We start from the raw sequence: 27,585 nt of genomic DNA, 5'->3' as shown, positions 1-27,585 counted from the left end.
TTAAAGAAGTCTTTCCCAACATTAAGCTGGGACTCCAAAGGGTTAAACGTGAAGGAAGGATAAAGTAATGAAACCCTATTGCCTCCCTGCCACAGTGACAGGGGACTGTGGAGAAGCCTGCCTTTCTACTGAACAGAGCAGGAAGCAAAAAGAAGAAAAAGAAAACCCATTCCTGAGAAGTTGTGACAACAAATTCGCCTTTGTGGAGATATACATCTGCCTATACCGGTTCCCTGGGAGTGCTGGGCCACCTCAGGCCATGCAGTTGGCTGAAAGTGGTCTTCTTTCCAGGGGACCTGGCAGAAGAAAGCCAAAAGCATCTCTGGAGGAAGGCCATTCATTCTAGACATCGGGCACTCTTTACAAATTATTTCTCAAAGGCAATGTGCAGGTAACAGTAAGCAAGCTCACAAAGAAATAAGACAACATAAGTGAGAACCAGCTGCTTCCCCACACCCCCACCACCCCAAAAATATAGGAATAGGGCACAAACACTTCAAACGCTATAATTATCAGGCACAGATTCTGAAACAATTGTTTCCTGGTTTAAAGAAATAAGTCACATGTTTAAAAATATTAACAGAGCAAGCATCTATAAAAACAACAGAAGATTTGCAGAAAATATATATAGAACTTCCCAAAATAAAAAATTCAATAATTAGCATTAAAAATTCAGTGGATATGTTTGGCCAGATTAGACTCATTAGACAAGTAAAGTACTACATATATCAGAAGAAATTATCCATAATATAACATAGAAGAAAAAATAAGATAGAAAATTCAGAAGAAAGAGTAAGGGACATGGAGGAGATAGAGATCAGAATCCCCCCAAAAGCAGAGAAAATCAGGCAGAAGTGATATTTGAAGACATAATATGTGATATATTTCCAGAATTGATTAAAATGACTTAATACACAGATTCAAGTGAATCAGAAGCATAAAAAGAAAATATAAAAATTAAATAAGAGTAGAAATCTTAAAAGCAGCCAGAGGAAAAAAAAAGAAAGTTGACTTCAAAGAAGTGGCAATTAAAATGACAGTTGACTTTTAAACAGCAAGAAGTCAGAAGGTGTGTTAAATATGCCAAAAGGGAAGGATTACCAAACTAATATTCTATGCCTAGCAAAAATATATTTCAAGAATGGGAACACAATAAAACCACTTTCATATAAACAAAAACTGAAGTTTTTTTTTAATCACTAGGAGGTATTACAGGATGTACTTTAAGTAAAAAGAAAGTTATGCCAGATGGGACTGAGGAACAGAAGGAATTATGTGCAAAGAAAGTAGAGAATATGTGGAAAAACATAAACATTAGATGTATGAAGCAGTAATAATATGTAGTGATTTAAAAAAAAGAATCAAAATATCATTTTTCTAAAGTTTTTATATTATCTGAAAACAATGTGAAAGTTTTGATTAACTTTAGACTTTGATCATTTCAGTGTGTGCATTATAATTCCCAGAACAATCTCTAAAGGAGCACAGAAAGTATAATTGCCAAACCCACAGAAAGTGTAATAGAATGAAATAAAAATATTGGCAATCCAAATGGATGCAAGAAAGGAGAGAAAAGGAAGGAGAACAAAAGAGATGGAACAAATACAATGAGCAAAAGGTGATGATAGACTTAAACCTCACAATGTTAGTAAAATTACATTAAATGTAAATGTCCTAAATGTTCAAGTTAAAATTAGAAAGATTATCAGCCTAAATTAAAATTCCATCTAGTAGCATATGCTATTTACCAGAGTTCATCTAAAATATATAAGGACTCAGAGAGTTTGAAAGTCAAAAAATAGAAATATCAACCAAAGAAAGTTGGCACAACTGTATTATTAATAGAAAAAATAGACATTAATGCTAAAAGTGTTACTAGAGATAATGAGAATGATTTCAAAATGATAAAAGATCTAGTTCATTGTGATAATATGAAAATTTAAATTTGTTATAATTCTAATAGCATTGTCTCAAAATATATAAAGCAAAAGTTGATAGACTTATAAGGAGAATAAAGTACACAATCATGGTGGGAAACGTAAACATGTCTCTCTTATGGAAAAAATGTTAACGTAAAATTTAAGTGAGTTGGTGCCTCTGAGTGAGAAGAGGTTTTCATTAGGAAGGGTACATACATAAAGGGCTTCTGGAGTTCAGAATGTTCTATGTCTTTGTGTAGGTGGTGCTTAAAGACTTTATAATTATTGAACTGAGCATATGAACTTTACTTCTACATGTATATTACATATACATATTATTTTGCCTGAATATCACAAATATAATAATATTAAATGAAAAACAGAAAGATGAACAACCAGTATTAAGAATTTAGATGGGCTGGGCGTGGTGGCTCACGCCTGTAATCCCAGCACTTTGGGAAGCCGAGGCGGGCAGATCACGAGGTCAGGAGATCGAGACCATCCTGGCTAACATGGTGAAACCCCATCTCTACTAAAAACAATACAAAAAATTAGCCGGGCATAGTGGCGGGCGCCTGTAGTCCCAGCTACTCGGGAGGCTGAGGCAGGAGAATGGCTTGAACTCGGGAGGCGGAGCTTGCAGTGAGTCGAGATCGTGCCACCGCACTCAAGCCTGGGCGACAGAGCGAGACTCCGTTTCAAAGAAAAAAAAGAAAAAAAAAAAAAAGAATTTAGATGGCACAACTTATGAGGTAGAAGGAGTATTTAAGGAAATGGTGTCTTAGAAGGCAAGTGCAGAAAGTATGTCAAGAAAGTTGGTTGAGCAACTGTTTCTGTTGATAAGTCAATTAACACAAGGATTGAACATCAGCCTCTTTGTTCAACAATGTGGATGCCATTGGAGACTTAGAAATGAGTTGTTTTATTGAAATGCTGGAGGCAAAACCTGACTGGAGTAGGCTGAGAAGAGACAGGAGGAGAAAATCAGATTGCCATTGTATTAGTTCATTAAGGCTGCCATAAACAGAGTTCCACAAACTAGGTGACTTAAAAAACACAAATGTGTCTCATATTTCTGGAGGCTAGAACTCCATGATCAAAGTGTCATCAGGGTTGGCTCTTTCTGGAGGCTTTGAGGGAGACTCTCTCCATGCCTGTCTCCTAGCTTCTGGGGTTTGCTGGGAATCTTTGGTGTTCCTTGGCTTTTGTTGCATCAGCCTGATCTCTGCCTTCATCTTCACTTGTGTGTCTCTGTGTTCTATAAGGACACTAGTCATCTCTGATTAGGGGCTCACTCTACTCCCATGTGACCTCGTCTTGACTAATTACATCCGCAATGACCCTATCTCCAAATAAGGTCATATTCTGAGGTGGTGAGGGTTAAACTTCAACATAAAAGTTTTGGTGGGACACAATTGAACCCATAACAATGAGTATAGACAAGCTTTAAAGTGGACAGAGAAATGGAATTTGGTAGAAGAAGATGTAGGATAAAAAATATATATAGTTAAAGATGAAATGATTAAAATTATGTACATTGATAGGAATTAGCCAGTAGAAAGGAGAAAAATTGGTGATTCAGGATAGAGAGGGAACAATGGCTTGAGGGAGGTCCTTGAGTGGGTAAAAGGGTACAAGATCCATTGTCTAAGCAGAAGCATAGGCCCGAGAAATGAGTGAGGACAACCTTCCCTTAGTAGCAGGAGGGAAGGCAGAGATGTATATGTACAGATGGGGGTAGGCTGGTAAACACGGCACTGGAAGGGTATGGAAGTTTTCTTTTGTTTGTGTTTTGTGAGGGAATGGAAATAAACTGATAGGGTGGGGAGGAGGTGAGACGGGTTTGTCAAGAGAAGAGAGGCTATGAAGTAGTCTTATGGGATAATGAGGTAAAGGAATGTAGCAGGATTGCCAGGGCACACTAAAAGCTCGGTTTAGTAACTGTGAATTTAAGTCAGTATGTTTGGGTGCTTGTTTCCAGCTGCAGTTAACTGTGGGAGCGCAGGTACAGAGTAGGCACAAAGTTAGACTTAACTAGGGATTATTTTTTTTCCAGATGAATACTGCAGAGTGAGAGGCAAAGAAGTTGAGGGAATTTCTAAGGGAGTGATTATAGAATGGACAATGAGGTTGGATCAGTGGATTGAGGGTCCTGGTAAGGTTAAGAGTTTCTGAGAATTGAAGTATTGTGGAATACATTGGGAAGATCACACCACTCCTCTGTTCAAAAGTCTCAATGGTGACACATCTGAGTAATAGCAAAAGTCCTTACCGTGGCTGATTAGGTTGCCCTACAAGATCTGCTTTCCCATCCCCTACCCATGTTTCTACCCTTATTTCCTCCTTCTCCCTCATGGTCCTTTTTGACCACACTGGTCTACTCATTGTTTCTTGAACACCCAGATAAGCTCCCATCTCATGTCCTTTGCATTTGCTATTTGCTCTTTTGGGAACATTCTTCTTCCAGATGCCTTCCTGTCTCAGTCCTGCAGCATTCAGGTCTTAGCTCAAATATTTTGTTTGTGTATATGTGTGTGTTTCCCTGGCCACCCTTCAAATAAGTGGACCTCTTCAATACTGCCTAACCTTCTTTCTTGCTTTATTTTTTTGTAGCACTTTTTACAAATTAAATGGTATACATTTGGTTTATCATCTCCTTCAACCCTATGTAAGTTCAAGAAGGGTATAGATTTTTGCCCATTTGGATCAGTCATATATCACCAACATCTTGAACAGTGCCTGGAACAACATTCATTTCATTGGATGAGTGAATGAAATATAGAAATGATGAACAGAGTCTAAGTCTTCAAACTGAACTTAGAAAGGACAAGTATGGATAATGCATAAGACAATCTAGAATATGACTGAGAGTCATGGCAGGTATACAGTAGAAGATAAATTTTTTGGAGAAGAGGATGTCAAGAAAATGAGAGGTCAGGGAGTCTTACTTCCAAGAATTTCAAAATCACTAGGAATTATGGTGAGTCACGTTAGAGAGAGTGACAAGGAATGGGGAGACAAAACCTAGGGATGCCGAAGTCCATTGAAGACTTCAATAGGAGGAAATGATATATTGTCTAATGGTGCAGGCTTCAAGGCTGGGTGTTTAGGGAAGAGAAAGGGAAATTGTTTTAGGATCTGCTACAAAGAACAAGCAGAATACCCTACCCCGTCACCAGGCCCAGTGATAGGAAGCATGTGCTTGAGAAAATCACCAGCCCTGGAGAAGGCTGCAGGGGAAGCAGTATTCTCAGGGAGAACAAAGTTTCTGTAAATCGGAAAAACAAAGGGAACTCTTCAAAAAACATTATTGAAATAGAGATTTTGTTGATAATGCCTTGTGATTTTATAGGTTACAGAGGAAAAGGTCTTTAGGAGTTGGAGTAAAAGTAGGGATTTGAGAAGGAGAGGATCTGAGTGACCAGGAGTCTGAGAGTCTTGGTCTTCTTGTGATGATCAGGTAGAGGGCAAGGAGGAATTAGCCTTGCTGGAATCAATGTAAGCTGTTTGGCAAAGCTGTGAATGTCAGAGGATGGGGAACAAAGAGAGAGGTGGTGGAATCTGGCCAGGGTTATTATATACTTGGGCATTTCCTCTTCTCTTCTGCCAATGGTAATGAGGAGGCCGGGAAGGATGGCCTTATCTTGAACATACAGGACTGGAATAAATCCATATTCCCTTTGTATTAGGTTTCTAGGGCTGCCATCACAAAGCATCACAGACTGGGTGACTTTAACAATGGAAATTAATTTTCTCATGGTTCTGGAAAGTGAAAGCCAACATCAAGATGTTGGCAGGGTTGGTTCTTTCTGAGGCCCCTCTCCTTGACTTGCAGATGGCTAACGCAAGTCAAGGACCTAATGACCTCATTTTACCTTAATAACCTCTTTAAAAAGGCCTTAGCTCCAATACTGTCAAAATTATTAGGGCTTCAACAATTTTGGGGAAACACAATTCAGTCCATAACACCTTTCATTCCGGAATAAATACACAGCCACCCAAAGGGACCATTTTTATGTCATTGTTATTATTACTCCTTTATTGCAGAAGAAAACACAGACCCAGAAGTTTCAGTAACTTGCTGAATCACATTGCCAGGGCAGATTCTGAAACTCACTCTAAAGCATCAAGACAATCTTCCCTGTGCAGATCTAGACCAGTGTCTGGAACATAGTGGGTACAATAAAGAGTAAACAAATGAGTAATTTTTATTCCAAGTGACTTCTCTGTATTGCCAAAAATGAAATCTGAATAAGAAAGTTCATCACTAGTGAGGAAAGACAAAGAACTTCAACATTTATTGATTATGTGTAGTGTCCAGTATATTAACCAATTATGTTATACTTTATATTGTTTGTTCCAGAATAACTGTGTTCAGATTGCAGCATAAAGAAGCCCTGTGGATACAAAGAATATTTAAGATATGGTAAAATAACAATTCCGAAATATAATTTCTGAACAAGCTTGGGAATAAATGCATGGTTTTCCACAATGATGACTTCAAAGGAAATGGTGCCCACTTGGATCTTTGATGGGGACTTTCTATGTTGCCCAGGCTGACTTTAAACTCCTGGGCTAAGGGATTCTACCACCTAAGCCCCCCACATAACTGGGATTGCTGGAGTGCGCTACTGTGCTTGGCCATGGATCTTTTAACATTTTATATACTAAAAGAGAAACACTTTTATGGCTTCAGTTCACATCCTTCTATTTGTATTACTGTAAGCAGATTAATGTGTTTGGAAAGGTCAGTTCTCAAGACTTCCCTTTCCACTTAGCAATTAGTTCCGTGCTTTATAAGTGCAATGTAAACTGTATATCAATTACTTGGAGCATTTTTGTTTTGAAGTGTTTTCCTTTTTGTTTCATCTGAAGAAATGCTCACAGCCCATTTTATTAGACTCAGAAAAACCTTCTTGTCCTCTTCCCAAATCATCCAATTTCAAGTTTGCCAAAGTTGACAGGTATGGGAGAGTCTTTACCATACTGGTGAATTACATAAGGACAAATTTATTTGCTTTGATTTTTAAAGACATCCAAGGGCGGGGGTGGGGGGGAAGGGAAGTAAATGCTTGGTTATTTAGTACAGTCCTGACTCTCCATGTGGTTTCTAACTTCAGCATCCTGTCTTTGTTCACTGTACCTTCACATTTCAGTGCTCCTCCAAGTGGGCTGTTGGGCTCCTGGAGTTATCTGTCCATCAAAGCCAGAAGCCAACTCCTGGAGGCTGAGCTCGAGCCCAGGCATGTATAGGAGATGTCTCTATCTAGGTCCTACCTAACAGGTGATTTTCTCATTCTACCATGGGTAGCTATATTAATATAGCAGATACCTTGGACAGCAAAGTACCACCCACATTAGCTCCATGATGCTTGGGTCTGGAAAGCTGAATCTTTGAGGCTGTGTAACTCTCTAGATGGGACTGAGTTCATAAGACTTCAGTTCCATTGGTGATGTACAGGCTGCAAAGCACAGCACAGCATAGGAAGGGCACTACATCCATCGGGTGGCCATTCAGCTCTTCTTCCCCTGCTCTTCCAGCTCAGCCCACTTGCACCTATTGATACATTTTATCTATTGCCTTTTAAAAAGTGTATTGAGGTAAAATTGTTGTACAATAAACTGCATCCATTTAGAGTACACAGTTTAATGATGCATTTCCTGACAAATATATATATCCATGAAACCACCAAGATAATCGATATACAGAACATTTACATCATCCCCAAATTTCCTCCATGCCACTTTGTAGCCAATCCTATCCTGCCCTCCTCTCTAGTCGCAGACAACCACTATTCTGCTTTTTGTCTTTATAGATTAAGAAGCATTTTCTGAAAATTTGCATAAGTGAAATCATCCAGTAGGCACTCTTTTGGGTCTGACTTCTTTCACTTAGGATAATAATTTTGAGATTAAGTCTACCATTTTTTATTTATCCCTTTTGTGTCTTGTTCCTTCATTCTCCCTTTCTTCTTGTTTTTGAATTACTTAAATATTTTTGAATTTTTTTTTCTTTGTGGCATCCTTAGGAATTAGGCTATACATTTAGGCCAGTTATCAATTTAGTGCCTTTCAATTCCAGATCCACCCTTTGTTTCCCCTTTGCCAACTGGTGCAATCTTATGCTCTGCCAATAGAGGGCATGAGAGGGCTGCAAGTCTGGCAGAAAAGAAAAAAAAAAAAAAAAAAAGCTTTTCCTTGTTCTTGGGGTCTTTTTTCTCCTATGGCATGGCTGCCAGCATGCTAGTATGCAGAAGGTCCAAGAGTCTTCACTCTCCAGAATGTTTTTCTGCTACCAGGAGGCCTCTGCCTGCTGACTAGCTCAGGTCCACCAGCACCCCAGCAGGCCATGCCTTGTGGGCCAGCTGCAGCTGGCTTGCACCCTCTGGTGGGTTTCTGTGCCATCCCATGGGCTGCTCCTGCAGACCAGCTTTATTCCACATAGCCTGGCAAATTTCTTTACCTCTGGAGGCCTGTGTGCTTCTGTGATTGCTACGGCCTCTCCAAAGAGGCTTTAATCTCAGCCTTGGAGGGAAAAGGGTCTTCCAAATTCTTAGTTCCTTCATTGTGTCATCTCTTTCAGCCCTAGAGATACAGGTTGAATATCTCTTATCCAGAATTCTTGGGGACAGAAGTGTTTTGGATTTTTAATTTTTTTTGGCATATTTACATATACATAATGTGCTATCTTGGGGATGGGACCCAAGTCTAAACACAAAGTTTATGTTTCATATACATCCTATACAGATAGTGCAAAGGCAATTTCATACAGCAGTTTTTTTTTATTATTATACTTTAAGTTCTGGGATACATGTGCAGAACGTGCAGTTTGTTACATAGATATACACGTGACATGGTGGTTTGCTGCACGCATCAAGCCATCATCTATATAAGGTATTTCTTCTAATGCTATCCCTCCCCTAGCCCCCCACCCCCCGACAGGCCCCGGTGTGTGATGTTCCCCTCTCTGCGTCCATGTGTTATCACTGTTCAACTCTCACTTATGAGTGAGAACATGCAGTGTTTGGTTTTCTGTTCCTTGTGTTAGTTTGCTGAGAATGATGGTTTCCAGCTTCATCCATGTCCCTGCAAAGGACATGAACTCATCCTTTTTTATGGCTGCATAGTATTCCATGGTGTATATGTGGCACATTTTCTTTATCCAGTTTATCATTGATGGGCACTTGGGTTGGTTCCAAGTCTTTGCTATTGTGAATAGTGCTGCAATAAACATACGTGTGCGTGTGTCTTTATAGTAGAACATTTTATAATCCTTTGGGTATATACACAGTAATAGAAGTGCTGGGTCAAATGATATTTCTGGTTCTAGATCCTTGAGGAATTACCACACAGTCTTCCACAATGGTTGAACTAATTTACACTCCCACCAACAGTGTAAAAGCATTCCTATTTCTCCACATCCTCTCCAGCATCTGTTGTTTCCTCACTTTTTAATGATCGCCGTTCTAACTGGTGTGAGATGGTATCTCATTGTGGTTTTGATTTGCATTTCTTTAATGATCAGTGATGATGAACTTTTTTTCGTATGTTTACTGGCTGCATAAATGTCTTCTTTTGAGAAGTGTCGGTTCATATCCTTTGCCCACTTTTTGATGGAGTTGTTTGTTTTTTTTCTTGTAAATTCGTTTAAGTTTCTTGTAGATTCTGGATATTAGCCCTTTGACATATGGATAGATTGCAAAAATATTCTCCCATTCTGTAGGTTGCCTGTCCACTCTGATGGTAGTTTCTTTTCCTGCACATAAGCTCTTTAGTTTAATTAGATCCCATTTGTCAATTTTGGTTTTTGTTGCCATTGCTTTTGGTGTTTCAGTTATGAAGTCTTTGCCCATACCTATGTCCTGAATGGTATTGCCTAGGTTTTCTTCTAGGGTTTTTATGGTTTTAAATTTTACATTTAAGTCTTTAATCCATCCTGAGTTAATTTTTGTGTAAAATGTAAGGAAGGGATCCAGTTTCAGTTTTCTGCATATGGCTAGCCAATTTTCCCAACACCATTTATTAAATAGGGAATCCTTTCCCCATTGCTTGTTTTTGTCAGGTTTGTCAAAGATCAGATGGTTGTATATGTGTGGCATTATTTCTGAGGCCTCTGTTCTGTTCCATTGGTCTATATACCTGTTTTGGTACCAGTACCATGCTGTTTTGATTACCGTATCCTTGTAGTATAGTTTGAAGTCAGGTAGCATGGTGCCTCCAGCTTTGTTCTTTTTGCTTAGGATTGTCTTGGCTATATGGGCTCTTTTTTGCTTCCATATGAAATTTAAAGTAGTTTTTTCTAATTGTGTGAAAAAAGTCAATAGTAGCTTGATGGGGACAGCATTGAATCTATGCATTACTTTGGGCAGTATGGCCATTTTCATGATATTTGTTGTTTCTATCCATGAGCATGGAATGTTTTTCCATTTGTTTGTGCCCTCTCTTATTTCCTTGAGCAGTGGTTTGTAATTCTCCTTGAAGAGGTACTTCACATCCCTTGTACAATGCATTCCTAGGTATTTTATTCTCTTTGTACCAATTGTGAATGGGAGTTTACTCATGATTTGGCACTCTGTCTATTCTTGGTATATAGGAATGCTTTTGAGTTTTGCACATTGCTTTTGTATCCTGAGACTTTGCTGAAGTTGATTATCAGCTTAAGGAGATTTTGGGTTGAGATGATGGGGTTTTCTAAATATATAATCATGTCATGTGCAAACAGAGACAATTTGACTTCCTCTCTTCCTATTTGAATACTCTTTATTTCTTTATCTTGCCTGATTGCCCTGTTCAGAACTTCCAATACTATGTTGAATAGGAGTAGTGACAGAGGGCATCCTTGTCTTGTGCCAGTTTTCAAAGGGAGTGCTTCCAGCTTTTGCCCATTCAGTATGATATTGGCTGTGGGTTTGTCACGAATAGCTCTTATTATTTTGAGATACGTTCAATCAATACCTAGTTTATTGAGAGTTTTTAGCATGAAGCGCTGCTGAATTTAGTTGAAGGCCTTTTCTACATCTACTGAGATAATCATGTGGTTTTTGTCACTGGCTTTGTTTATGTGATAGATTATGTTTATTGATTTGCATATGTTGAACCAGCCTTGCATCCCAGGGATGAAGCTGACTTGATCATGGTGGATAAGCTTTTTGACATGCTGCTGAATTTGGTTTGTGACTATTTTATTGAGGATTTTCACATCGATGTTCATCAGGGATATTGGCCTGAAATTTTCTTTTTTTCTTTTTGTGTCTCTGCCAGGATTTGGTATCAGGATGATGCCTCATAAAATGAGTTATGGAGGAGTCCCTCTTTTTCTGTTGTTTGGAATAGTTTCAGAAGGAATGGAGCCAGTTCCTCTTTGTACCCCTGGTAGAATTCGGCTGTGAATCTGTCTGGTCCTGGGCACTTTTTTGGTTGGTAGGCTATTAATTACTGCCTCAGTTTCAGACCTTGTTATTGGTGTATTGGACTTCTTCCTGGTTTAGTCTTGGGAGGTTGTATGTGTGCAGGAATTTATCCGTTTCTTCCAGATTTTCTAGTTTATTTGCGTTGAGGTGTTTATAGTGTTCTCTGATGGTAATTTGTATTTCTGTGGGATCAGTGCTGATATCCCCTTTATCATTCTTTATTGTGTCTATTTGATTCTTCTCTCTTTTCTACTTTATTAGTCTGGCAAGTGGTCTATCCATTTGTTAATCTCTTGAAAAACCAGCTCCTGAATTCACTGGTTTTTTGAAGGGTTTTTCGTGTCTCTATCTCCTTCAGTTCTGCTCTGATCTTAGTTATTTCTTGTCTTCTGCTAGCTTTTGAGTTTGTTTGCTCTTGCTTCTCTAGTTCTTTTAATTGTGATGTTAGGGTGCTGATTTTAGATCTTTCCTGCTTTCTCCTGTGGGCATTTAGTGCTATAAATTTCCCTCTAAACACTGCTTTAGCTATGTCCCAGAGATTCTTGCACATTATGTGTTTGTTCTCATTGGTTTCAAAGAACTTATTTATTTCTGCCTTAATTTCATTATTTACCCCGTAGTCATTCAGGAGCAGGTTGTTCAGTTTCCATGGTGTTGTATGGTTTCGAGTGAGTTTCTTAATCCTGAGTTCTAATTTGATTGCACTGTGGTCTGAGAGACTGTTTGTTATGATTTCCATTCTTTTGAATTTGCTGAGGAGTGTTTTACTTCCAATTATGTGGCCAATTTTGGAATAAGTGCAATGTGGTACTGAGAAGAATGTATATTCTGTTGATTTGGGGTGGAGAGTTTTGTAGATGTCTATTAGATCTGCTTGGTCCAGAGCTGAGTTCAAGTCCTGGATATCCTTGTTAATTTTCTGTCTCATTGATCTGTCTAATATTGACAGTGGGGTGTTAAAGTCTCCTACTATTATTGTGTGGGAGTCTAAGTCTCTTTGTAAGTCTCTAAGAACTTGCTTTATAAATCTGGGTGCCCCTGTATTGGGTGCATATATATTTAGGATAGTTAGCTCTTCTTGTTGCATTGATCTCTTTACCATTATGTAATGACCTTCTTTGTCTCTTTTGATCTGTATTGGTTTAAAATCTGTTTTATCAGAGACTAGGATTGCAACCCCTGCTTTTTTATTTGCTTTCTATTTGCTTGGTAAATATTCCTCCATCCCTTTATTTTGAGCCTATGTATGTCTCTGCACATGAGATGTATCTCCTGAATACAGCACACCAATGGGTCTTGATTCTTTTTCCAATTTGCCAGTCTTTGTCTTTTAATTGGGACATTTAGCCCATTTACATTTAAGGTTAATATTGTTATGTGTGAATTTGATCCTGTCATTATGATGTTAGCTGGTTATTTTTCTTGTTAGTTGATGCAGTTTCTTCATAGCGTTGATGGTCTTTACAATTTGGTATGTTTTTGCAGTGGCTGGTACTGGTTTTTCCTTTCCATATTTAGTGCTTCCTTCAGGAACTCTTGTAAGGCAGGCCTGGTGGTGACAAAATCTCTCAGCATTTGCTTATCTGTAAAGGATTTTATTTCTCTTTTGCTTATGAAGCTTAGTTTGGCTGGATATTAAATTCTGGGTTGAAAATTCTTTAAGAGTGTTGAACATTGGCCCCCACTCTCTTCTTGCTTGTAGGATTTCTGCAGAGAGATCTGCTGTTAGTCTGATGGACTTTCCTTTGTGGGTAACCTGACTTTTCTCTCTGGCTGCCCTTAACATTTTTTCCTTCATTTCAACCTTGGTAAATCTGATGATTATGTGTCTTGGGGTTGCTCTTCTTGAGGAGTATCTTTGTGGTGTTCTCTGTATTTCCTGAATTTGAATGTTGGCCTGTCTTGCTAGGCTGGGAAAGTTCTACTGGATAATATCCTGAAGAGTGTTTTTCAACTTGGTTCCATTCTCCCCATCACTTTCACGTACACCAATCAAACGTAGGTTTGTTCTTTTCACACAGTCCCATATTTCTTGGAGGCTTTGTTCGTTCCTTTTCATTCTTTTTTCTCTAATCTTGTCTTCATGCTTTATTTCATTAAATTGATCTTCAATCTCTGATATCTTTTCTTCCACTTGATTGATTTGGCTATTGATATTTGTGTATGCTTCACGAAGTTCTTGTGCTGTGTTTTTCAGTTCCATCGGGTCATTTATGTTCTTCTCTAAACTGATTATTCTATTTAGCAATTCCTCTAACCTTTTTTTCAAGGTTCTTAGCTTCCTTGCATTGGGCTAGAATATGCTCCTTTGGCTCGGAGGAGTTTGTTATTACCCACCTTCTGAAGCCTACTTCTGTCAATTCATCAAACTCATTCTCCATCCAGTTTTGTTCCCTTGCTGGCAAGGAGTTGTGATCCTTTGGAGGAGAAGAGGCATTCTGGTTTTTGGAATTTTAAGCCTTTTTGTGCTGTTTTTTCCTCATTTTCATGGATTTATCTACCTGTGGTCTTTGATGTTGGTGACCTTCAAATGGGGTTTTTGTGTGGACATTCTTTTTGTTGATGTTGATACCGTTCCTTTCTGTTTGTTAGTTTTCCTTCTAACAGTCAGGCCCCTCTGCTGCTGGTCTGCTGAAGTTTGCTGGAGGTCCACTCCAGACCCTGTTTACCTAGTTATCACCAGCAGAGGCTGCAGAACAGCAAAGATTGCTGCCTGTTCCTTCCTCTGGAAGCTTTGTCCCAGAGGGGCACCCACCAGATGCCAGCCAGAGCTCTGCTATATGAGGTGTCTGTTGACCCCTGCTGGGAGTTGTCTCCCAGTCATGTGGCACTGGGTTCAGGGACTCACTTGAGGAGGCAGTCTATCCCTTGGCAGAACTTGAGTGCTGTACTGGGAGATCCGCTGCTGTCTTCAGAGCTGGCAGACAGGAATGTTTAAGTCTGCTGAAACCGCGCTCATAGCTGCCCCTTCCCCCAGGTGCTTTGTCCCAGGGAGATGGGAGTTTTACCTATAAGCACCTGACTGGGGCTGCTGCCTTTCTTTTAGAGATGCCCTGCCCAGAGAGGAGAAATCTAGAGAGGCAGTCTGGCTACAGCAGCTTTGCTAAGTTGCAGTGAGCTCCACCCAGTTCAAACTTCCTGGTGGCTTTGTTTACACTGTGATGGGAAAACCACCTACTCAAGCCTCAGTAATGGTGAACGCACCTCCCCCCACCAAGTTTAAGTCGACTTCACACTGCTGTGCTGGCAGGGAGAATTTCAAGACAGTGGATCTTATCTTCCTGGGCTCCGTGGGGGTGGAATCTGCTGAGCTAGACCACTTGGCTCCCTGGCTTCAGCCCCCTTTCCAGGGGAGTGAACAGTTCTATCTAACTGGTGTTACGGTGGCACTGGGGTATGAAAAAAACTCCTGCTGCTAGCTTGGTGTCTGCCCAAACGGCCACCCAGTTTTGTGCTTGAAACCCAGAGCCCTGGTGTTGGCACCTGAGGGAATCTTCTGGTCTGCAGGTTGTGAAGACCATGGGAAAAGTGTAGTATCTGGGCCAGAATACACCCTTTCTCATGGCACAGTCACTCATGGCTTCCCTTGGCTAGGGCAGGGAGTTCTCTGACCCCCTGGGCTTCCTTGGTGAGGTGATGCCCCACCCTGCTTTGGCTCGCCCTCCTTGGGCTGCACCCACATCTAACCAGTCCCAATGAGATGAGGTGGGTACCTTGGTTGGAAATGCAGAAATCACCTGCCTTCTGCGTTGATCTCGCTGGGAACTGCAGACCAGAGCTTTTCCTATTCGGCCATCTTGCCAGCCACCTTCTCATACAGTATTTTTAAATAATTTTTGCACGAAACAAAGCTTTGACTGTAACTCATCACACGAAATCAGGTTTGGCATTTTCCATTTTTGGCATCAGGTCAGTGCTCAAAAAATTTTGGATTTTGGAGCCTTTAAAATTTTGAGTTTTTGAATTAGGGATGTTTAACCTGCTTTCTGTGTTTGCCATTTCTTAAAGTCCACCTTTAACCCTTTACTTTTTAGTGGTTATTAAAAACTTTTTCTATTAAATTTTCTGTGATCAGATAACTAGTAGAGTTTCTGTCTCCAATTTTTTTTTTTTTTTTTTTTTTTTTGAGACAGAGTCTCTCTCTGTAGCCCAGGCTGGAGTGCAGTGGTGCCATCTCAGCTCACTGCAACCTCCGCCTCCTGGGTTCAAGTGATTCTTGTGCCTCAGCCTCCAGAGTAGCTAAGACTACAGGCCCACACCATCATGCTCGGCTATGTTTTTTTTGGTAGACACAGGGTTTCACCATGTTGCCCAGCCTGATCTTGAACCCTTGAGCTCAAGTGATCCACCCTCAATGGCCTCCTAAAGTGCTGGGATTACAGGCAGGAGCTACTACACCTGGCCTCCTGACTAAATTTTGACTGATAAAACATCCTTAGCTACTCAGAGTTGTAGCATTTGCCACAGAATGTAAAACACTGAACCATTGGGGTCCATTTGCCAGCCTCCATTCTTTATACTGTCATTGTCACACGTATCTTTTCTACCTACATTCCACATTCAGCAAGGCAATGTTATATCTACTTAACCAAAATAATGAAGATCTGAGCTCCTCTGGTGTGATTTCTCATAGGGCTGAAGAACTAACTTTAGCATTTCTTATAGCATAAGTATGTTTGTGTTAGATTCTCTTAGTTTCATGCTATCTATACACATCTTCCTGCTGCTTTCATTCTTGAGGGGTATTTTCATTGAATATAGAGTTCTGGGTTGATGTGGTCTTCTGTCCTCCATGATTTCTTTTCTTTTCTTTTCTTTTCTTTTCTTTTCTTTTCTTTTCTTTTCTTTTCTTTTCTTTTTTTTTTTGAGACAGAGTCTTGCCCTGTCACCCAGGCTGGAGTTCAGTGGCATTATCTTGGCTTACTGCAACCTCCACCTCCCAAGTTCAAGCAATTCTCATGCCTTAGCTTCCTGAGTAGCTGGGATTACAGGCACATGCCACCATACCCAACAAATTTTTGTATGTTTAGTAGAGACAGGGTTTCACCATGTTGGCCAGGCTGGTCTTGAACTCCTGATCTCAAGTAATCCACCTGCCTCGACCTCCCAAAGTGGTGGGATTACAGGTGTAAGACACTGCGCCAGGTCTCTCCATGATGTCTGATAAGTTTCCTGGAATTTGGTCCTCTTTTTTTTTTTTTTTTAACTCTGAATGTGATATGTTGTGTTTTTTGTGCTACCATCAAGACTTTTATTTTTAATCTCTCTCTCTCTTTTTTTTTTTTTTGCAGTTTTACTACGACGTGCCTAAGCATACTTTTAGTTTTCTTTGTATTTATGTTGTTTGATGTCTGCTGAGCATCTGGAATCCTTAAATTTATGTTTTTCATCAAATTTGTGAGGACTACTAGACAAGCTTCAAAACAAGTCTGGATCCCAGGTCTCTCTCCATGTGGAGGTAAAGCAAAATAATAGGGGACTGCTAGTTGGAAGTGGTGTCAACCACTGTTTCTTAAATATTTTTCTTTCCCCTTCTCTTTATCTTCTCTTTCTGGGTTATATTGTTTGAAATTGTTCCATAGTTTCCTAGGCTTTTTTTCAATCTTTTTTTCCTCTGTTTTTCCAAACTAGATAATTTTTTTTTTGGTCTTCAAAGTCACTGACCTCTGTCATATTCATTCTGATATTAAGCCCATCCAGTGGATTTATAATTTTCAGATATTGTTTTCTTCAGTTCTAATGTTTCTGTTTAGTTCTTTTTTATGTTTTCTACTCTTCTGCTAAGATTTATTTCATTGTGAGCATATTTTCCCTTACTTCATTGAGCATGGTTATAGGAGCTGGGCTGCAGCCCAAATCTCAGCTCAGTTTCCAGCCCTCCCACTTCTCAAAGCTGTGATGTTTGCAGCCTGCCCTGATATTTGTGACTCAGTAGCCAGCCAGTGACTGGGCAGAGTTGCATATGACTCTGAGAATGCCTTCTTTGGCTTTCTTCTCTCTGGAATGTTCCCTTACTTTTCTGTGGCCATGGCTGCCCTGCCTCCTCTTTCCTCTGGCCAGAGAGATGACAAGTTTTCTTTCAGAAGCCACTCCAAGTCCTGTCATGCCCACAGCTTTCCTGTGGACCAAAGCCACAAAGAGGAGGGACTCACCTGGCGCCAATCCCTTCTTCCAAATTTCAGCTCCCTTGCAAATTCTGTTCACTCCTCAGAGGCATCGGGCAATATTTTAGTGGTGTTCAGAGTTTACATTATTTTATTTTTTTAGAAATGTGTCTTACTATGTTGCCAAGACAGGTTTCAAATTCCCAAGCTCAAGCAATCCTCCTGACTCAGCCTCCTGACTAGCTGAGACTACAGGTATGCGCCACTGTGCCTAGCTTTAGTTATTTGCAAGAAGGTCAGTGGACTGGGAAATTATGCTATCTTTCTAGAAATGAGACTTCCTTCTCCACTAATTTTTATTATCTGGGTAGTAGGTATGCATCTCAGACCATAAACAGAGGTGTATTAGAACTAGAGTATCTCTTTATTTTCTATATTCAACTTTTTATTTCTATTTGGAGTCCCCAACCTCAGACATGTCCCCTAGTTCCAGGGTCATATAACACAGGATCATGAGTCCAAACAGGTCAATTGTGGAGCCATCCTTTGTCCCTGTGTTTGTGGTCCCATCAAATGACTTGACTCTCTGCTGCTCCTAACCACACTGGTGAGGCTAGGTTCCAGGAAGCTTAGACAAACACATTGTCAATTTTCCCTTTAGGGCTTCCTCCTCCCTGGTAGCACTGTTGGGAAGGAGGCACAAGCCCCCTCTTCTCCCAGGACCCCTCGATCTCCTCTTCCTCTTGTTCTCTTCTCCTTTCCTCTGAGCACTAGGAGAACCTTGGTCTAGTCTTGGAAAAATTATTTCTTCAAGTTTCTTTAAGACACACTCTTTTTTTCCTGTAATATTCAATAATTTAGGCTTTTAGAACATTAGAGCCAGAAGCCATACGAGCTACTTTTGTTTCCCCCTGCTAAATGTTTCCCTTGGGGCTGTGAGCTCAGAGCTGGTGAAAGGCTTGCTTAAAGGAGAAACGAGAAGGTCAGGGAAAGATAAAAGACAGCAGGAAGAAATCCCATAGCTTGATGTTTCCAAATATTATTCAGACAGGGAAAATGTCTTCTTCCTCTCTAGTCCCCCAGTATGTATCTCGATGCCTTGCATGTGGTGATTTCTCAACAAATATTTATTAAATGGATGAACAAATTTGCTGTGTAATATTGGGCAAGTCTCATGACCTGTCATTTTGTTCTCTGAGCTCTAAAATGGGGATAATGATACTGATGTCACAGTGTTGCTGTAGGATCAGATGTGATTACTCACACTTTGTAAAGAGTTTTCTAATTATAATGTTTTGTCACTGTTATTATGAATGTTCATCGAGCTGAGAGAGTGCTTGGCATCTTTGTCCAAACTATGGGTGATTCCAGACAGAACTAGTCAACTGGAAATAGGCTTTTACCTTTTCCCCAGAGAAGCTGCACAACTTCAATGAATTGTTTTGTTCTCCAAAATTATTTGTCCTCCTGATGACAGTTTTTATGTCAGTTTGCTTGGTGATTCCTGCATGATGAGAATTGATTTTGGATTAGATTCTTCCCAGCATGGAGTAACCGGTACAGTACTGAGAAAATGATAGTAATATTGTATCTCATCTTAAAGGCATGCTTTGGCTATTTGCATATTTTAGTTAGAATTTAAACTGAGTTCTAATCACATGAAATGTTAAGGTGTACTTTAAATGTACGTTTTGAGTATTCTTAAAAAGTGCTTTCCAAACTGCCTGACGAAGCAAAGATTGAATGAGCTGTGTCTCTTGCTGAAACCTCTGTAAATGGGCTCAGCGTTTAATAAAGATTTATAATTTTTGATGTTCTTTGTGTGTGAAAAGGACATTGCTCAACTCTAAAGAACTCAGAAATAGGAAGGGCTGGTACCTAATGACCTGGTGTCTTCCAAGGAGCTCATAGCACGTGGCAGATTGCACATCTGCCTCTTGAAATCCTAGGGAATTACCCAGTGCTTGCTGGATAGCAACATGACAGTCACCCCCATCCCAGACTAAAGCTTGGGGTTCAACCACAGCAGCAAGTATAAGGTTAGCATTTGAGAGATGAGCTTATGGGCACATGAATGCTATGTAAGCTCTATAGAAAGAGAGAAACAGTGGATGAGGGCTATTGACTACACCTCAAAGTAAGTCCCAGGTCCCAAACATCTCTCCATGTGGACGTGGGGCAATAAGTTGGTGGAAATGACAGCAGGAGGTGATTCCATGCTGGAAGGTCCGTCTTCAGGCCTTAGGGATCAGAATCAGAGCACAGAAAATCTAGTCTGAATGAACTGATATGCCCTGCTTTCGGGTGGGACATTTTTCCAGCTACAAGGGTTGTTCAATCAGTTAATATTTTTTGTTTGCCTCCTATTTTAAGACCTTGTATTAAATGCTGCAATACAAGAGAAAATTTATATTTCACTAGCAACTTCCAAAGCATTTTTTCTTACATCATGTACACACACACACACACACACACACACACACACACACACACACACACACACAGTGTTTTAGGAGAGTTTTCCTATATACTGTACGGTGGGTTATGGAGCCACAGTTCTAGGGTTGATCCTGGAGCCACCATTAAGTAGCTGTGATTTCTCAGGAAAACTACTGAAACTCTCTGTCCATCAGTTACCTTATAAGCGAAAATGAACTAATAATAGTACCTACTTCCTAAAGTTGATGTGAGGAGAAAATGAGTTATTTTGCATAAAGTTTTTAGAACAATGCCTGGTATGTACTCATAACTGTTATCTATTTACTGTCATTTGTGGGGCTGGCAACATTGGGAGCCAGGCCCACACAGGGCCAACAATGGGTGATCACAGGTGATCCTGAGCAGCCAGAAGTTTGGTTGATGATGTGAGAAGCAGAATAGAGGAAATGAATAGAAAAGCTGGCTGCAGACTTCAGAAGGAGATTCTGTGACCTAATAAGAGGGAATCAAAGGTTGCAATCCAGCTAGAAAAGATGGCTGGGGTCCTGGGCAGAAAGCCTGGCAGCAAGGGATTGGACAGTGGAGTTCATGGGACTGACTGTGGAGTAGCAATTCCCACTGTGGACGCCCATTTGAAAATGGCTGTTTGGCTGGGCATAGTGGCTCATGCCTGTAATCCCAGCACTTTGGGAGGCCAAGACAGGTGGGATCATGAGGTCAAGAGATCGAGACCATCCTGGCCAACATGGTGAAACCCTGTCTCTACTAAAAACACAAAAATTAGTTGGGTGTGGTGGCGCGCACCTCAGTCAGGTTAGGGATTGGCCAATCTGGATTCTGGGGGATTGTCATTAAGTGGTATAAGATCCGAGTAGAGCAAGTCTGGGTTGCCCTGGCCTTGGGAGGCTGAGGCAGGAGAATCGCTTGAACCCGGGAGGCAGAGTTTGCAGTGCGCCGAGATCGTGCCACTGCACTGCAGCCTGGCAGCAGAGCAAGATCAAAAAAAAAAAAAAAAAAAAAAAAGAAAAGAAAAGAAAAGGAAATGGCTGTTTGAGGTACTAAGGTCAGAAGGGGATACGCAGCAACATGGACTTGGTGTAGAGCCATGGAGGGACTGCTACATTTCTCCTGCCTGTGGACAGCCCTGGGTTTGGGACTATGGCCTGGCTGAACTTAGATTGGGAATTAAAATTTTAGTTGTTGCACTAATAACAAAAACAATAATGCTGCTGCTACTATTATTACTACTACTAGTAGTGATAGCATTTATTGATGGTGTACTATGATCCAGTATTAAATGTTTCATTCACAACACCATGAGGGAACCTTACTATTCCTGTTTTTCAGATGAGAACATTAAGCATAGAGAAATAAGTGTCTTGTAATGGTCACAGACTAGTAAGTAGAGGGGCCAGGTTTGAACCTTGGCAGTCAGATGTCTGCTCTTAACCATTTATTATACTGTCTTCTAAAACTTGGAAGAGAGTGGTCAGACAGCCAGAGGGAAAGAGATCAACTCTAGTAGAATTGTAGGAATTCAACACCTTGTGTCTATCAGAGAGAGGTCAGGAAGAGGGAGAAAGAAAGAAAATCACATGAATAGAGCAGCCAATAAAGGCCAACACTCCATTCAATGAAGGTGTGTTTCAGACCCAGAGTGACAGTCAGACGGAAAACAGGAACTGGCTGTTTCCTTGGGAGGGCTCAGCTTCTGATGGCTTCTCATGCAGGAAGCCTCTCACTGTGCTGAGTGTGATGCTAGCACTTAAATGCACACAGTTTTTGCACCACTGATCCTTACAGGCAAGCCAAGTGTTTTACCTTCAAGTGCAATGAAAGAAACAGCCATCTCTTCCAAAGCTGGAAGATAAGCTGACTGGTTTGGAATTGCTCAGAGATGGTTTGTAGCTGTCCAACATGGTGCTTGCCCAGGAGATCAGCGAAACAATTTTGCCTGTAAGTGATCTTTCCTTGGTACTGACCAACCTTTTGGGTTAGGGCAGCACTCATTTTCCTTATCCCAGTGAGCATCAGAAATGAGCAGTGCTAAGGGTCTTAGTAACTTATCAAACTCGAAATTAAGAGCATGGAGTGTGATCCAATGTATTCTTTATTAACTATATATTTGAAAGTGGGGCTGGTTAGATTGCTGCCAGATTCAGGTCCTGGAATCCTTTGTTATTTAGATTGCACATTTTCTGTTTGGTTGAGCCTGTCCCAATCCTTATTTCATTTAAATGTATTTTTTCTTTGCGTGAATTTTCCCTACTCACAAAAGAAAGAGAAGGTGCTAAATGCAGCCAAACTGCCTGCAGAATTCTTCCAGCATTGTTCAGTGATTATATAAGTGGAGAAGTACATACAATTTCCATTTCAATCAAGTTTTCCATTAATAAGGAGATTGAGTTATTTCTTAGTTCAAATTGTCAGGGACTGCAGCAGGTCACTATGCTATGAGTACCACTAAGGAGTTGGTCCCAAGACAATACAGAGGCTTCACTCAACTTTCAGGTGAATATCTTTTTAGAGATCTGATGACATTAGATAAAACAGCACCATTCAGTAACTGGGCTCATGCTACTGTCTTTAAAGTCCTTGAGTCGTGATAGAGCTTTGTTGTAACCAGTGACATAACAATGTCTATTGTGTGGGGAAGCAGCTTCCCTTAAAAGAAGAACCAAACTCAGGGCACTGGAAAGTTTTTGCTGAGAGTGTTTGGAAGGAAGACTCTCAGGTAAGGATAGTTGAACACTGGTAATGACTGCCTTCCCAGGGGCTCAGCTTTCTTTGGGTGTTGGTCCAACTGACTTCCATGGCCACCATCATGATGGGTGTGTGTCGTGTGTGTGTGTGTGTGTGTGTATTTAAGTAGGAGAGCAGGGCAAGCGGCACTGCTTTTTAGAATCTTCAAGTGAAGTGGGGAAAAAATCTGTTTCTCATTTGGCTCAGCTGAGAAAAGAAGGGAATTTCACAAAAACTATATAAAATATTAATGGAGAAAGGAAGAGAACAAAATAAGATAAAATATTGGCAGCACAAGAACAATTGAGTGAGTGCAGATAAGATCATCTGTTTATTTGGGGCTCCCATGCACCTCACCTCCTGGTATGTATGCTGTTGTGATTCTGGGCTTGGCCATTTCACTGCTTTGGTCAATGGAGCATTAACATGTGTGGTGCAATCAGATAGTGGGAAACTGTCCTTCTGGAATGGTCATTCTTAGGGTTCAGCTGCCATGGAAAGAAGCCCATGTGGAGAGACCACATGGGGAGAGAGAAACACCCCAGACTTGCAGCCAGACATGTGGGAGAAGGTATCCTGGAAGGTGCAGCCACCTGACTGCAGCCTCAGGAGAGACCTCAGAGGAAAGAACCATCCAGCTGAGTCCCAGCCAACCCACAGAATAATAGGAAATAAAATAAAAAAGGAGCGTGCTTTAATTCACTACGTTTTGAGGTAGTTTTAGATGCAGATAACCTAAACTAGATGTCTTAGATTCCATCAGATCTAACTGTCTTGTGAGTCTCCGGGGCTCTGCCCAGAACTGGACTGCTGCCATAGATGATGATACTCTAGTCCTATGGGTAGGTGGAGTTTTACAGATACTGTTTCTGTCTCTGTCCCCTCTGCTCCAGGTCCATCTCCATGGCATGTCTGCCCTGTTGATGGCATTTCCTATTTTTCCATCTGGTGCAATCCACCGGAGTCTCCTGGCCACCTGGTTGCTTCTCCTTCCTTTTGCCATAGTTTTCAAGCTTTGAAACCTTCAGCATTCATACTCAATTGCCTGGGCTGTGGCTGACAGTTAATCACCTCCTTCTCCTGGAGAAGAGCTCTGAGTGCTTTCCATTACTGTCCTTTCTTAGTCATGAGTCCCAAAATGACCCGCTTAATAATATTAAGCGGGAGAACTTGGCCAGACCCGGGCCTCCTAGTCATTGGAGAGAGCGAGGGGCATGGTATACCTAAACCTAATTGTGTAGCCTGAGTCAGGTTAGGGATTGGCCAATCTGGATTCTGGGGGATTGTCATTAAGTGGTATAAGATCCAAGTAGAGCAAGTCTGGGTTGCCCTGTCATCAAAGCTGGTGGGTCCAAGGTCAAGGCCAGACCACAGCAACTGGGGTGTGAGCCTCAGCTAGGCAGTGCCGCTCTTGTGAACTGCAGTTCTTTGCAGCTGGGTTCTTTGGAAAGGCCAGGGTTTCTAATAGCTTGTTCTGAATGATTGGCATCTAAATGTTTACAACACATGCAAAAATTTGCCTCTCCTTTCCTAAATATCTAAGATGGCATGTCTCTCTGCCTTTGTAACCAATAAATAGAACTCAGTCCAAAGAGAATTTGGACAGACATTTCGGGAAAAGCTGAAGATCAAGGAGTTACTGTTCTCATAAAAGTGTACTTTTTTGTATAAATCTAAACTCTGCTCATTGCAGTCTCTCCTGTCGCAAATGACACTGCTGACCTATATTGGCCCTGCTGTCTGAGGTCCAGGCATATGTGGATTTCACCACCCATTATACTCTTAATCTTGATCTGAGTATCGGACCACAGCCCACTTGCGAACAGAAGTGATTGTTGGCCGTTGATATGGTTTGGCTGTGGCCCCACCCAAATCTCATCTTGAATTGTAGCTCCCATAATTCCCACATGTTGTGGGAGGGACTTGGTGGGAGGTAATTGAATCTTGGGGTCAGGTCTTTCCCATCCTGCTCTCATGATAGTGAATAAGTCTCATGAAATCTGATAGTTTTATAAATGGGAGTTCCCCTGCACAAGCACTCTCTCTTGCCTGCCACCATGTAAGATGTGACTTTGTTCATCCTTGCCTTCCACCATGATTGTGAGGCCTCCCCAACCATGTGGAACTATGAGTCAGTTAAATCTCTTTCCTTCATAAATTACTCAGTCTCAGGTATGTCATTATTAGCAGCATGAGAACAGACTAATACAGACATACACTTCCTTCACTGCCCAATGGGGCTCAAGCCAGAAAGGAAAGTACATTAGTTTGCTGGGGCTGTTGTGACCGCTCTTCCTAGATTCCTACCACTGCCAACCCCCAGGGACCCAGCCGTGTACCACTGGGCTGCTGGTTCAGAGAGGATGCCTGTTACTCTGACTAAAGACTTTGAACCTGAGATAGTAGTTGTATCAGAATCTTCCAGGAATTGAGTGGGTCTGAGAGGTTGCTAATCCTCTCTGTGTTCCTTGGGTTAGTTCTTTGGGGAATCTCAAGAAAACGCTTGAAGCCTATGCAGTCTTGCTGACATATCTGGAAAGCAGATTCACAGAGCAAATTGACAGGCTCAAAATATCCAGGATCAACACTAAACCACTGGGGAGGCTTTCCTTCTGTGGCTTTCCTCTGACTTAAATAAAATACTTCTTTCATGATATATACACCTTTTAAAATAAAAACCTTGATAAAATATTTTGGACATAAAAATCAAAGCCTCCACTCCCATAATATTAAAATACAGAATGCAAACCCCGAACTGCTCAGTTAATCCAGGGGAGGGAAAATAGGGAAATATGGGAAAAATTGGCAAAATAAGAACAGGAGCCATAGAGAAAAGGGAGAGCACGGTATTAGAGAAAGAGAGGAGGAGGGAGAGGGAGATAAAAGATTTAGTAAGACACGAGGAGAAAGCAAAAGACCAGCCAGGCTGGGAGCGGGAAGCCTCCTCTGGCTCTGAGTGGAACATTTTTATGAGTTGGATCCTTTTGACTCAGTCTGCCATTCATTTATACTATGGGATTTGAGTTTTCTGTTCCCTTATCTCTGAAATGTTAATTAACTGATTATTCAGTATCTGTTCTATAATTGCTCTTTATTCTTAACCCTTCTGAGCCTCAGCCTTAAAGGAGGTGGCCTCAAGGGAGTATGAGTGGGGGAATGTTCACCTGGTCCCATGGAAGGGGCCGACAGCCTCAGGGGCCACCAGGTGGCGCTGTCCTCACCTCCATTTTAGAGGGGAGGGAATCTAATCTTCGTTGGGTGCCAACTACTCACTAGGGACAGCTATATTTGCTTTAATATCTTTTAGTCCTCACAGGAACCCTGTGAGCTGGCAAGTAAAGTTCAAGGGGTCATCTAGCCAGTGAATGGCCAGGAAGGTCTTGTACCCGTGTCAGTCTGACAAATGCCCAAACTTGCCCCCACCCCTGCACTCTAAGATGGACATGAACACTTGGAATGCTTGTAAAATACTGAAAAGGATGAAGAAGGAGAAGATGGTGGTCCCTATTATTCAACCACCCAGAATTAATCACTATTATTACAATCATTTTTGGCTATGTTTTAGGGTTTTTTTTTCTTTTTTTAAAACTGTCAATGTGTTTAAAACAATTTTCGTCTCTATTTCATATTATTTACATTTACATATATCCTAAACACGGCAACTAGAACCGTAAATTATTTTTAGTAAAAGGGGAAAAACTATGAACCCAACCTAATTATGAAACTAAAGGTGTGAATAGTCTGAATTTGACTTCTTTTTTTTTTGAGACAGGGTCTCACTGTGTCGCCCAGGCTGGAGTACAGTGATGTGATCACAGTTCCCTGCAGCTGCAACCTCTCAGGATCAAGCAATCCTCCCACCTTAGCCTCCTGAGTAGTTGGGACTACAGGCATGTGCCATCCCACCTGGCTAATTTTTAAAATTTTTTGTAGAGACAGGTGTCTCACTGTATTGCCCAGGCTAGTGTTGAACTTTTGGGCTCAAGCAATCCTCCCACTTTGGCCTGTAAAAGTGCTGCAATTATAGGTGCGATCCACTGTGCCCAGCCTGAATTTGGTTTCTGAAATTGTGTGTGTATATGTGTGTGTCTGGGGGTATAACAGAGTTGACCCAAAACAAAACACAACTTCAAATTGTTCGTTGTTTCATACATTTATATTTTGAGTAAAAGATTCTGCAATCATACGGCCGGAGCTGGAAGAAGAAGCTGAAGCTCTGTCAGAAATTTTGGGTAACAGCACTTCTCATTGAGAGGAGGCTCATGACAGTCTTGCAGAGAATGAATGACTTAGAAAATGAGAATCGTACAGAAGCCATCCACATCACTTGACACAGGAATATAATTTACCTAAGAGAATTAAGGAACCAATAAAATACAAAAAAAGTTACATGGCAAAGAGACATATTTTTACTTGCTCTCTAATAGTGATTAATTGGCAACAGCCTTTGTATCAAATACTAGAAGATGGTTACGTAAAGTAATGCAACTATTCATTATGATGCAATATTATGCAGCTGTTAAACGTGACCGCCACATGTAATGTTTCAACAGACCGAAGATGAACTGAATGCTAATCACAGTAAGTTTGATTTCGTTAGTGCTTACTATTTGCTATATAGCCTGTAATTGCTATCTTATTTCATCTTCCTGCAAACCTCAGTGTCAGGTTTTAGTATTTTTCTCATTTTAACGTTAAAGAAACTTGGGCTCAGAGGTGCTCCTCTGACGACTCATACCTAATGCATGCAGGGCTTAAAACCTGGGTGATGGATTGATAGGTGCAGCAAACCACCATGGCACATGTAGACCTATGTAACAAACCTGCACGTTCAGCACACGTATCCCAGAACTCAAAGTAAAAAAAAAAAAAAAAAAAAAAAAGCTGATATGTGGAAGAAAGAGAGTTGATACCTGGCATTGTGTGACCCTGAAGAAGCCCATGATTTCCCAGCTGACTTGTCGTGTTGCT

This window comes from Gorilla gorilla, chromosome 8 (genome assembly GCF_029281585.2).
Source record: "Gorilla gorilla gorilla isolate KB3781 chromosome 8, NHGRI_mGorGor1-v2.1_pri, whole genome shotgun sequence".
Lineage (NCBI taxonomy): Eukaryota > Metazoa > Chordata > Mammalia > Primates > Hominidae > Gorilla > Gorilla gorilla.
This window is presented reverse-complemented; position numbering follows the sequence as displayed.